The following is a 10,236-nucleotide window of genomic DNA, read 5'->3' as shown; positions in this document are numbered from 1 at the left end:
CAGTCCTAGAGTTCCAAGTTCCATCATTCAGTGAACGTGGGCAAGTATTTAAGGTATAGGAGTTTCACTTTTAGCAATACGTACGATTAGATCATGTATTAATTTCCTAGTGAATTTCTTGGAATTTGACTCATTCTAAACGAGTACTCCACGGTTTAGGTGTTTTAGGTTTATGCCAATTTGTTTAACTCTAGAAGATAATTACGTGATCATTTTCACATGACTCGTTGTCTATGCATGAATTGATTTTTCAACCCTAACTTGTCGATTTAAGGTCAGGCATGGTAGGTTAATTCCAACTAATCTTCATATAACTGCGAACATAATTCATGCTAAACAAGCAACCTTTTTCTTGATAATTTATGTAGTTGATAAATGATAATTTCCTAGAGTTATGCATTGTAAGAATCATTTCATGCCTTGCACTTTCCATGATGATTCATTGCGAAGAGGATATGGGTTAATAGTGTGAGATGCAGTTTATACTTCTAGGCTTAAACGAAGTATACTATTTTAATGGACATTAATCCAATTTTTAATTCATTTCAATGCATAAAGCATTTTGCTAGAAATGCATTTATGCTTCCTTTATTTTTGCTTGTTTTATTGAAAGTATTAATGACTAAGTTCCTCCGTTGTGAGCATTTAGGACAAAAATATATCCTATTTCCAACAATTAACCTTGCATGATTGAATTACAACAATACCAAATAAAAATTAGGAAGGAAAACATATGTTTGGGGTGAGATGTCCACGTGGATGCCAGGAGACGACCCTCCTGTGGCTACGCCTTGGGCTTTCTTAGGAGGCATTGCGAGTGTAGCCTTTCCATCGTGGAAGCAGCTTTACGACTCCTTTTTGAAATTCCACCGTGGCTTCCTATGCAATTTTCCTTCTTAAGTTCCACCGTCCTTTACAAGTTTCTTTTGCTTCCCTTCGTGGAAACTCTTTGAAGGGATGGGTGTGTGGAGGAGGGAAGAACCATGGAAAGGATTCTAAAATCGGGAAAGGGGTTATTGTGAAAATCCTCCACAAGTAGGGCTCATTTTTTCACAGGAAAAAGGGCTAAGGGGCTTATAGAGCCTTAGGAGGACATTCCGGGGGGTAGCCCTAAAAATCCATAGGAAGGGGGCTGAAGGGAGATTTAAAACACGGGGGGTAAAATAAGACCTTTAAGAGGTTAACTTTTATTGGGGAAAAAGGGGGTTTTATAAAGCTTCAAAGGGAAACTCTAGGGGAAAAAAACAGCCTTAAAGGCTATAGAAACGGGGCCGAAAGCCCTTTGGAAAAAAAATAGGGGGGGAAGTAATCCCAAGCCCACAGGAAGGGGGCTTGGAGGAGACCCTTGGAAGCTTCTAAGAAGCTTCTGAGGGGGGAGTGTATAGGACTACGTGGAAGAGAGGAGATTATCGTTACGTGGAGGGGGGGAGAAAAGGATGATGGCCATGCGGGCGGACGTGAGGAACTTGACGGAGGAAGGAGGTAGAATGGCGATAGCTGTTCAGTTTGGCAGCTGGACGGTGGCGTTTTGTCACTCTTCCCTCCTCCTTCCACACAGCTATAGTTGGCGTAGCGACTTCAGCTCTTCCCTCTCTCACCCTCTCAAAAGATCCATAGCCATAGCTTCTGGATAACCGGTATAAGGGAAATAAGGAAGGCAGTAATGTCCGTGGGATGCCAATCAAATGCTGCTCTACGACCGATGGGACTTGTGAATGAAATGATGGAAGTTTTGCGTCTTCGTCGTAGAATCATCGGCCGGAGGAGTTTCCTGAGAGCCTGGCCAGTGAGCTTTAACTTGGTGAGCATAGCCTAATTGGCGAGTGCAGTACCGGCTGCTTTGAAGTAATCCTCCATGGATTCAATCCAAATTTCAGCATCAGCTTGGACGGACCTGCCTCTCCCGTCAAACTCGGGTGGCTTAATCTTCTTGAGAAGAAAATTCTTCTCTTGGATTACAATAGTACTTGATGTAGGAGGTGAACTAGGAACCTGTACCTGGGGTTGTGCCTGGATAAAGGTTTCTTAATGTTATAACACAATAATTGTTATTGATTTATATTATATCTCCATTTCCGCTATCACGCAAGCAATGTAACTACTTAACTTTTTATCAATTCTCATGCACAATCAGACATTGATTTTAAAAAAAAGTTTTATTTGTATTTATATGGGCATAGCCCTTTCGGAATACAACATTACTTGCGATGATAAGCCAACTGTTACATTTAATTTGGGGAGAACAAATTTGTATTACATTTATCTACAGGAACTGTATAATAGTATGGTTTCGGGTCATGAATCTTCAGGAATCGGTAAGTCATTGGAAGTTCAGGGTATCCTTTCCTTTGGAATCCGTTCTTCTCATGGCACCCCAACACTTTAATCCTATCAATGGGGATTATACGTGTTACTTCCTCATACACATACGAGTTCATCTCAACCCTTTGAGCTTGAATATGTAAAGTTGAGTTTATGTGAGCTTCCACAAAAATGAACAGCTTTATGACTTTCAAGTCTTCCAACCACTTGATCCTTTTTAGGTTAGTTTGTAGGTAAGCAAATAGGTGGGCAACTATATAGTAGATTCCTAAAGCACCCATCTATCTTTGTTCCATGTAAAAAGGTGATGGATTATAGATTTTCTTCAGGATGTTCATCATCTCAACCCTTTGTCGATAATGCGGAGAATGCATTGCAGTCATAAACATGATTCGAAATACTAAGAACTTGTTCCACGGTTCGTAACTCTGCAAGACAGCATTGAAGGTAAGAAAATGTTTGGAACATCAACATTTGCTTTACTTCTTCTTATTAGGATTTCATAAAAACAATTCCATTGTTGGTTGGATCTGATACCAACTGTAACATGTCTACTTGTGTCTTCAGGACACGTCTTAGCAGTCCATCAGAAAGGATGTCTATAAAGCTCCGCTCGGCACTCCCATGGAATGTTACGGGGTTTGCGATCTAGGGCTTTTCATATCTGCCACGTAGCAGAAGTATTCTGGCTGTTCCCACTTAGGATCGACCTAAATTAGGGTTTTCCTTATTGGTCATTTCCTAACGGCAACTAGTGTTGGACCCAAGCGAACTACTTTACGCAGAAACGCCAGGTCCGAAGCGGATTCACGCTTGCACTTGGTTCAAGGAGAATGGGAAACAAGAGGGATGCGAAGCTCAACCTCTGTGCCATAAGGCATAGTCCCATTCCGTTCCCCTAAAACAACGTAAATCGGGATCAATCATAACTCTAGGTCAACGCTTTTGTTGTTCATGTTCTTTGACGATCTTACTGCTGTCCATCGTGATTTTGAGAAAAGTTCCTGACCAACCGGAACCACCCATCTGTAGGACGGACCTATGGCCACATCCATCTCACTTTCCTCGGGTTGTTTTAGTTATTTAATTACCTAGCACATTAGTTGGACATGTAACAATCAGCTTCTTTAATTAACCCGTTGGTTCTTTCACGTAATTTTATCACTTGAGATAGAAAAACAATATCACACAAGTTCGTTATTAACAGGTTATCATATTTATCTTTGAAATACAAAGAGTCCAGCCCGTAGGCTTATCCACAATCCACCCAAAGGCTATCCAACAATCCACAGGGATTACCAATCCAAGTTTCTGCCCGTAGACTAGTATGCAGGCCTCAAGATCCAACCCGAGTCACGTTAGCCTCTTATGCAGGGCTTGGAAGGCAAGGGCTTTACGGCCAGAGCCCCCCTGGCACCCAAGCGTCCTCCTGCTCCAAGTAGCGCTCAACGAAGAGACCTCTCGTAGCGGGTTCGGTCCACTTTCCCGACGCGGTCAACAACCCCCTTGGTTAGGGTCACGCAGGTGGTCGGGGGTAACCGAAGCTGCCTCTCCCTTCAGGCCTTCAACTTGAAGTATAGATATCCATTTATCTTTTAATTCATTGATCAAAAAAAGCCAAATAGTGCTCTAAAATCTATAGTAAGCACAAACATTTCCATTGATCATTTTTGTTGGCAAACTGCTAAGGAATAAATTCTTCCTTTTGAATGCGTCCAGCACTCGATCCGGGATGACTTGCAAGTTGGCAAGATCCCCTATATACTGGGTTAAGCGTACCCTATTAACCCGACTTAGTCAACCCCTTAAATTCATAGGTTATTTCAGTTTATCGGCTAGTCTTTAGCTTCCAATCAATCTTCTTTACTCAAGAAAGATACTAAATTAGGATGATTACTCATTCTCATACAAGATAACTTGCGTAAGGACTTGCCAACCTCGTTGGGAGATTTTGGCCATTCCCTTGTGATCCAATCACAAGATCATATGACTCCACACTTGCTGCGCAAGTGTCGCATCAAACTATGAGACTTATTCTACTCATTGAACGGAATCACGAAACAATCTGTTCCTGATTACGTTAGGCTGACGTCGTCAGTCCTAGAGTTCCAAGTTCCATCTTGTAAGATTCTTAGGGACAAACCCTAGTTCGCTTTCCAATTACATTTCACTGTCCCTACATTCAGTGAATGTGGGCAAGTATTTAAGGTATAGGAGTTTCACTTTTAGCAATACGTACGAGTAGGTCACGTATTAATTTCCTAGTGAATTTCTTGGAATTTGACTCATTCTAAACGAGTACTCCGCGGTTTAGGTGTTTTAGGTTTATGCCAATTTGTTTAACTCTAGAAGATAATTACGTGATCATTTTCACATGACTCGTTGTCTATGCGTAAATTGATTTTTCAACCCTAACTTGTCGATTTAAGGTCAGGCATAGGTTAGGTTAATTCCAACTAATCTTCCTATAACTACAAACATAATTCATGCTAAACAAGTAACCTTTTTCTTGATAATTTATGTAGTTGACAAACGATAATTTCCTAGAGTTATGCATTGTAAGAATCATTTCATGCCTTGCACTTTCCATGATGATTCATTGTGAAGAGGATATGGGTTAATAGTGCGAGATGCAGTTTATACTTCTAGGCTTAAACGAAGTATACTATTTTAATGGAAATTAATCCAATTTTTAATTCATTTCAATGCATAAAGCTATTTGCTAGAAATGCATTTATGCTTCCTTTATTTTTGCTTGTTTTATTGAAAGTATTAATAACTAAGTTCCTCCGTTGTGAGCGTTTAGGACAAAAATATATCCTATTTCCAACAATTAACCTTGCATGATTGAATTACAACAATACCAAATAAAAATTAGGAAGGAAAACCTGGGTTTGGGGTGAGATGTCCACGTGGATGTCAGGAGACGACCCTCCTGTGGCTACGCCTTGGGCTTTCTTAGGAGGCATTGCGAGTGTAGCCTTTCCGTCGTGGAAGCAGCTTTACGACTCCTTTTTGAAATTCCACCGTGGCTTCCTTTGCGATTTTCCTTCTTAAGTTCCACCGTCCTTTACAAGTTTCTTTTTCTTCCCTTCATGAAAACTCTTTGAAGGGATGGGTGTGTGGAGGAGGGAAGAACCACGGAAAGGATTCTAAAATCAGGAAAGGGGGTATTGTGAAAATCCTCTGCGAAGCAGGGCTCGTTTTTTCACGGGAAAAATAGCTAAGGGGCTTATAGAGCCTTAGGAGGACATTCGAGGGGGGGGGGATAGTCCTAAAAAGCCATAGGAAGGGGGCTTAAGGGAGATTTAAAACACGGGGGGTAAAATAAGACCTTTAAGAGGTTAACTTTTATTGGGGGAAAAAAGGGGGTTTAAAAAGCTTCAAAGGGAAACTCCAGGGGGAAAAAACAACCTTAAAGGCTATAAAAACAGGGCCTAAGGCCCTTAGAAAAAAAAAAGGGGGGGGAGTAATCCCAAGCCCACAGGAAGGGGGCTTGGAGGACACCCTTGGAAGCTTCTTAGAAGCTCCTGGGGGGGAGTGTATAGGACTACATGGAAGAGAGGAGATGATCGTTACATGGAGGGGGGGAGAAAAGGATGATGGCCACATGGGCGGACGTGAGGAACTTGACGGCGGAAGGAGGTGGAATGGTAGCAGCTGATCAGTTTGGCAGCTGGGCGGTGGCATTTCATCACTCTTCCCTCCTCCTTCCACATAGCTACAGTTGGCGCAACAACTTCAGCTCTTCCCTCTCTCACCCTCTCAAAAGATCCATATACATAGCTTGTGGACAGCCGGTATAAGGAAAATAAGGAAAGTAGTAATGTCCGTGGGATCTTGTGCAAAAAGATTAGGAATAGCCACAGTAGAAGCACCTATCTTGCTTGTGGAATTGGCAAATGGTCGTGAGGTTACTTGTACCAGGCAACCTGCTAAGGTGGAATTCATTGTGGGAAGGGCCAAATTTCCTTTCGAAACTTTGAAAGGGAATTGGTCACAACTCAAGGAGAAGCAGGGAAGCCAAAAATTCAATTGGCCAAAGCATCTCAAATTATAAAGGGAGTCAAAAAATGACTACTTGTCTACTTAATTAAGCTCAACAAGTTAGATCTGAAGTAGAAGTCTAATGAAGGACCTTCATGGCTAAAGGAATACGCAGATGTATTTCCTGAAGAGTTGACAGAACTCCCGCCTCAAAGAGAAGTGGATCATGAGATCAAGCTAGTACCAGGAGCTGCGCCAATTGCAAAGAGACCTTATAGAATGTCTATACCAGAAGCAATTGAGCTGAAGGAACAACTCAAGCAACTGCTCGATCAGGGCTACATCCATCCTAGCGTTTGACCATGGGGAGCTCCAGTACTATTCCAGAAAAAGAAAGATGGAACACTTTGACTATGTATTGATTACCGAGGGTTGAATCAATCAACTGTCAAAAACAAGTACCCTATTCCTAGAATAGATGAGCTTCTTAATGGTCTTTAGGGTGCAAAGATCTTCTCCAAAATTGATCTCAAGTTAGGTTACTATCAGATAAGGATCAAGGAAGAAGATATCCCCAAGACGGCCTTCAATACAAGATATGGACACTTTGAGTTCCTAGTTATGTCATTCGGGCTTACGAATGCACCTGCCACCTTCAACAGGTTAATGCAGGATATTTTTAGGCCATATCTTGATGACTTCATGCTCGTCTTCTTCGACGACACTTTAGTCTATTCTAAATAGGAAGAAAATCATGAACCCCAACTTTGGATTGTCCTTGAGACAATGAGGTCACATAAGTTGTATGCTAAGATGAAGAAGTGTGCATTCTTCAAATGTCAGATTGAATATCTGGGATTCATCATATCAGTGGAAGGAATCTTAGTGGACCCAGCCAAGGTCAGAGATGTGCTAAAATGGCCAATACCAACAACTGCCAAAGAAATACGCAACTTTCTTGGATTGACAGGATGGTATAGGGTCTTCATCAAAAACTACACTTTGATTGCAGCACCTCTGATGGACTTACTGAAGAAGCAAACATCCATTGCATGGTCAACTCCCGAACAAACCAGCTTTGATAGATTGAAGCAAAGTTTGGTATCAGCACCTATCCTAAAACTTCCAGACCTCAATAAGGAGTTCGAGGTAGTAACTCATGCTAGCACACTTGCCTTAGGTTATGTGCTCATGCAGGAAGGTCATCCTACAGCAAACTCTTCAAGGAAGCTGAAGAGTCATGAGAAGAATTATGCTACCCATGATCTGGAATTGTTAGCTGTCATCCATGCTCTAAAGGTTTGGAGACACTACATGTTGGGTAACAATTTTACTCTAGTAACTGACCATAAGAGTCTCAAGTGGATCTTTACCCAGAATGAGCTCAACATGAGGCAACGTCAGTGGATTGAAGTGCTGGAGGAGTATGACTTTGAAATCAAGTATCGACCAAGAAAAGAGAATGTAGTTGCCGATGTACTCAGTCGCAAGGCATTCCTTAATTCCCTAATCTTGTAGAATCCATCAATAGCTAGATCTCTAGCTACAAAAGTATCTATGCCAAACAATCCAATACTTGAGTTAGCTAGAGAGGATGCATGCCATGATCCAACCTACCAAACGATACTAAGGGAGATCTCTATCAAGGATCAAGGCCAAAAGCTGTAGGCTAAGTATCATGAATTCTCTGTCAATAGTGGAATTGTCTACTATAGAATAAGGCTATGTATACTGGCAAGCCAATCACTTAAGCAGAAGATATTGTGGGAAGCTCATGATTCCCCTTTCTCAGGACATCCTGACTATGCCAAGACTCTCAATGCAGTTAGGAAGAGCTACCATTGGGAGAGGCTTAAAGGTGACGTTCTCAAATATGTCACCAAGTGTTTGTCTTGTCAACGTATCAAAGCCGAACATGTCAAAATTCCATGGAAGTTACAACCACTTGACATTTCCCAAATGAAATGGAAATTCATCAGTATGGACTTTGTTGTTGTCCTACCCTAAGTTCAGGGGGGATACAACTCCATCATGGTTGTGGTTGGCATGCTTACTAAGGTTGCACACCTTATTCCAGTGAAGACAAACTATAAAGCCTCAAATGTTGCAAGATTTTTTATCAAGGAGATATTCAAGCTACATGGGCTACCGAGAAGAATCATTAGTGATCATGATTCTCTCTTCACATCACACTTCTGGAGAGCTATCTTTGAAGCCATTGGGACTCAACTCTACTTTAGCACAGCTGGTGCGCAGATCGGACGCAGATAGCTCACGTGGTGAATTCCCAAAGGTCCCCAAGAACAAAGTACTCTACTTTTTAGCACAAAAACCAATGTAAAAGCAAGCACGACATGAGACAAGAGACAAATTGGGTTCAATCTCCCCCATGCCTTGTGTGAGCGCTTCACAAAGCATGTATTTAATGTATATTTCCAATCTTTATGCTCAAAAATAGCGCAATTACAAAAATATGACAAGCTTTTAGCTTTTGAGTTTGCTTTCTACCAAAAATAAGAAAATAAAGCTAATGGACGGTGCCCATAGAGTCTGGCACGCCCAATGTCAATGTCCAAATAGAAATAACATATCCAGGCGCATAAGCGCATACAAAATAATAATAAATAATCGATGTCTCTATAGACATAACAAAATATAGGCGTGGCGCCTATCAAAATATAGTCCAAAGGTCGAAAACCCGCTAGACTCCAATGCTTTCCTCCGCCACTGCTGCTATCTCTACACATCAACTGAAGCATTCACAATCGTTAGTAAAATAACACAATTAAACCGACAAAAGTGAATACCTAGCAGTCTTCAGCTACATAAATAAATCAACCGGTTAGAAATAAATCCTAACCTTAATTTATTACGAGTGCGCACTCTAAACTCATAAACGTTTATTAATTTAATATGCATTTTGCGGAATCACCCGCTATGGAATCACCCATGTACACACTAAATTAATGAAATGCCCGAAAAGGACAAGCGTCCCCATCAACTTCTCGCACAAAGAATCCTCTTTGCGTATGAGCCCCGGTTATCTAAGTTTACGGAATCCACCGTAAAACCTCACGAAATCCACCGTGGAATATGCCTCCTGGCATCATACCCCCGGGGTGGGATAGCAATTGACCTCAATTGCTATTAGCTCAATGTGGAGCTAACAGAGTGGGGAAAGCATTTAAGTCTCTAGCGTGCATCCATTGTGCTTCCTCTACAGGATGGTTCTTAAATTTCACAAGATATCTAGAATACCTTCGGCCAGTTCTAGTGGTCATGTAGTCAGTGTCTATAATGGCTTCTGGTTCAAGTATTTCAGTTTCTTCTTCTAGTAAAGGTGGGTTTTCATAAACAGGGTGGATAGGTAATTGTCCTCTAAATGGTCTCAATAAACTAATATGAAATGTATTATGAATTTTCCAGTGGGATGGCAGTTCTAACTTGAATGCATTGTCATTAATCTTATGAATGATTCTAAATGGTCCGTAGAATCTAGGGGCTAATTTGACAACTGGATGTCTATCTACACTTTGTAGTCTACGCTTTTCTATTCTAAGCCAAACATAATCATCAACTTTGAAATTCATGGCTTGTCTTTTCTTGTTGGCTTGTTTGGTATATGATTGTTGGGCTTTAGCAATCATATCCGTTACTTCATCAAAAATAGTATTATGCATAACAGCAATATCATCGGCACTTTGTATTCTATTAGACAAAGAAGCAACAGGTGTAGATAATCTATATCCATAAATAACTTCAAAATGTGCTTTCTTTGTAGATGTGTGCGGTGTATTATTGTAAGCAAACTATAATAAATGTAAATGAGTATCCCATGTCTGAGGTTTAGAGATAGTGTATGCACGTAAAAGATCTAGAATAGTGCTATTTGTGGCTTCTGTTTGTCCATTTGTTTCTGGATGAAAT

The sequence above is a fragment of the Lygodium microphyllum genome, chromosome 11, assembly GCF_053477565.2.
Source record: "Lygodium microphyllum isolate KBCC chromosome 11, Lygodium_microphyllum_v1.1.10, whole genome shotgun sequence".
In the NCBI taxonomy this organism is placed as follows: domain Eukaryota; kingdom Viridiplantae; phylum Streptophyta; class Polypodiopsida; order Schizaeales; family Lygodiaceae; genus Lygodium; species Lygodium microphyllum.
Note: the sequence above shows the minus strand (reverse complement) of the source record.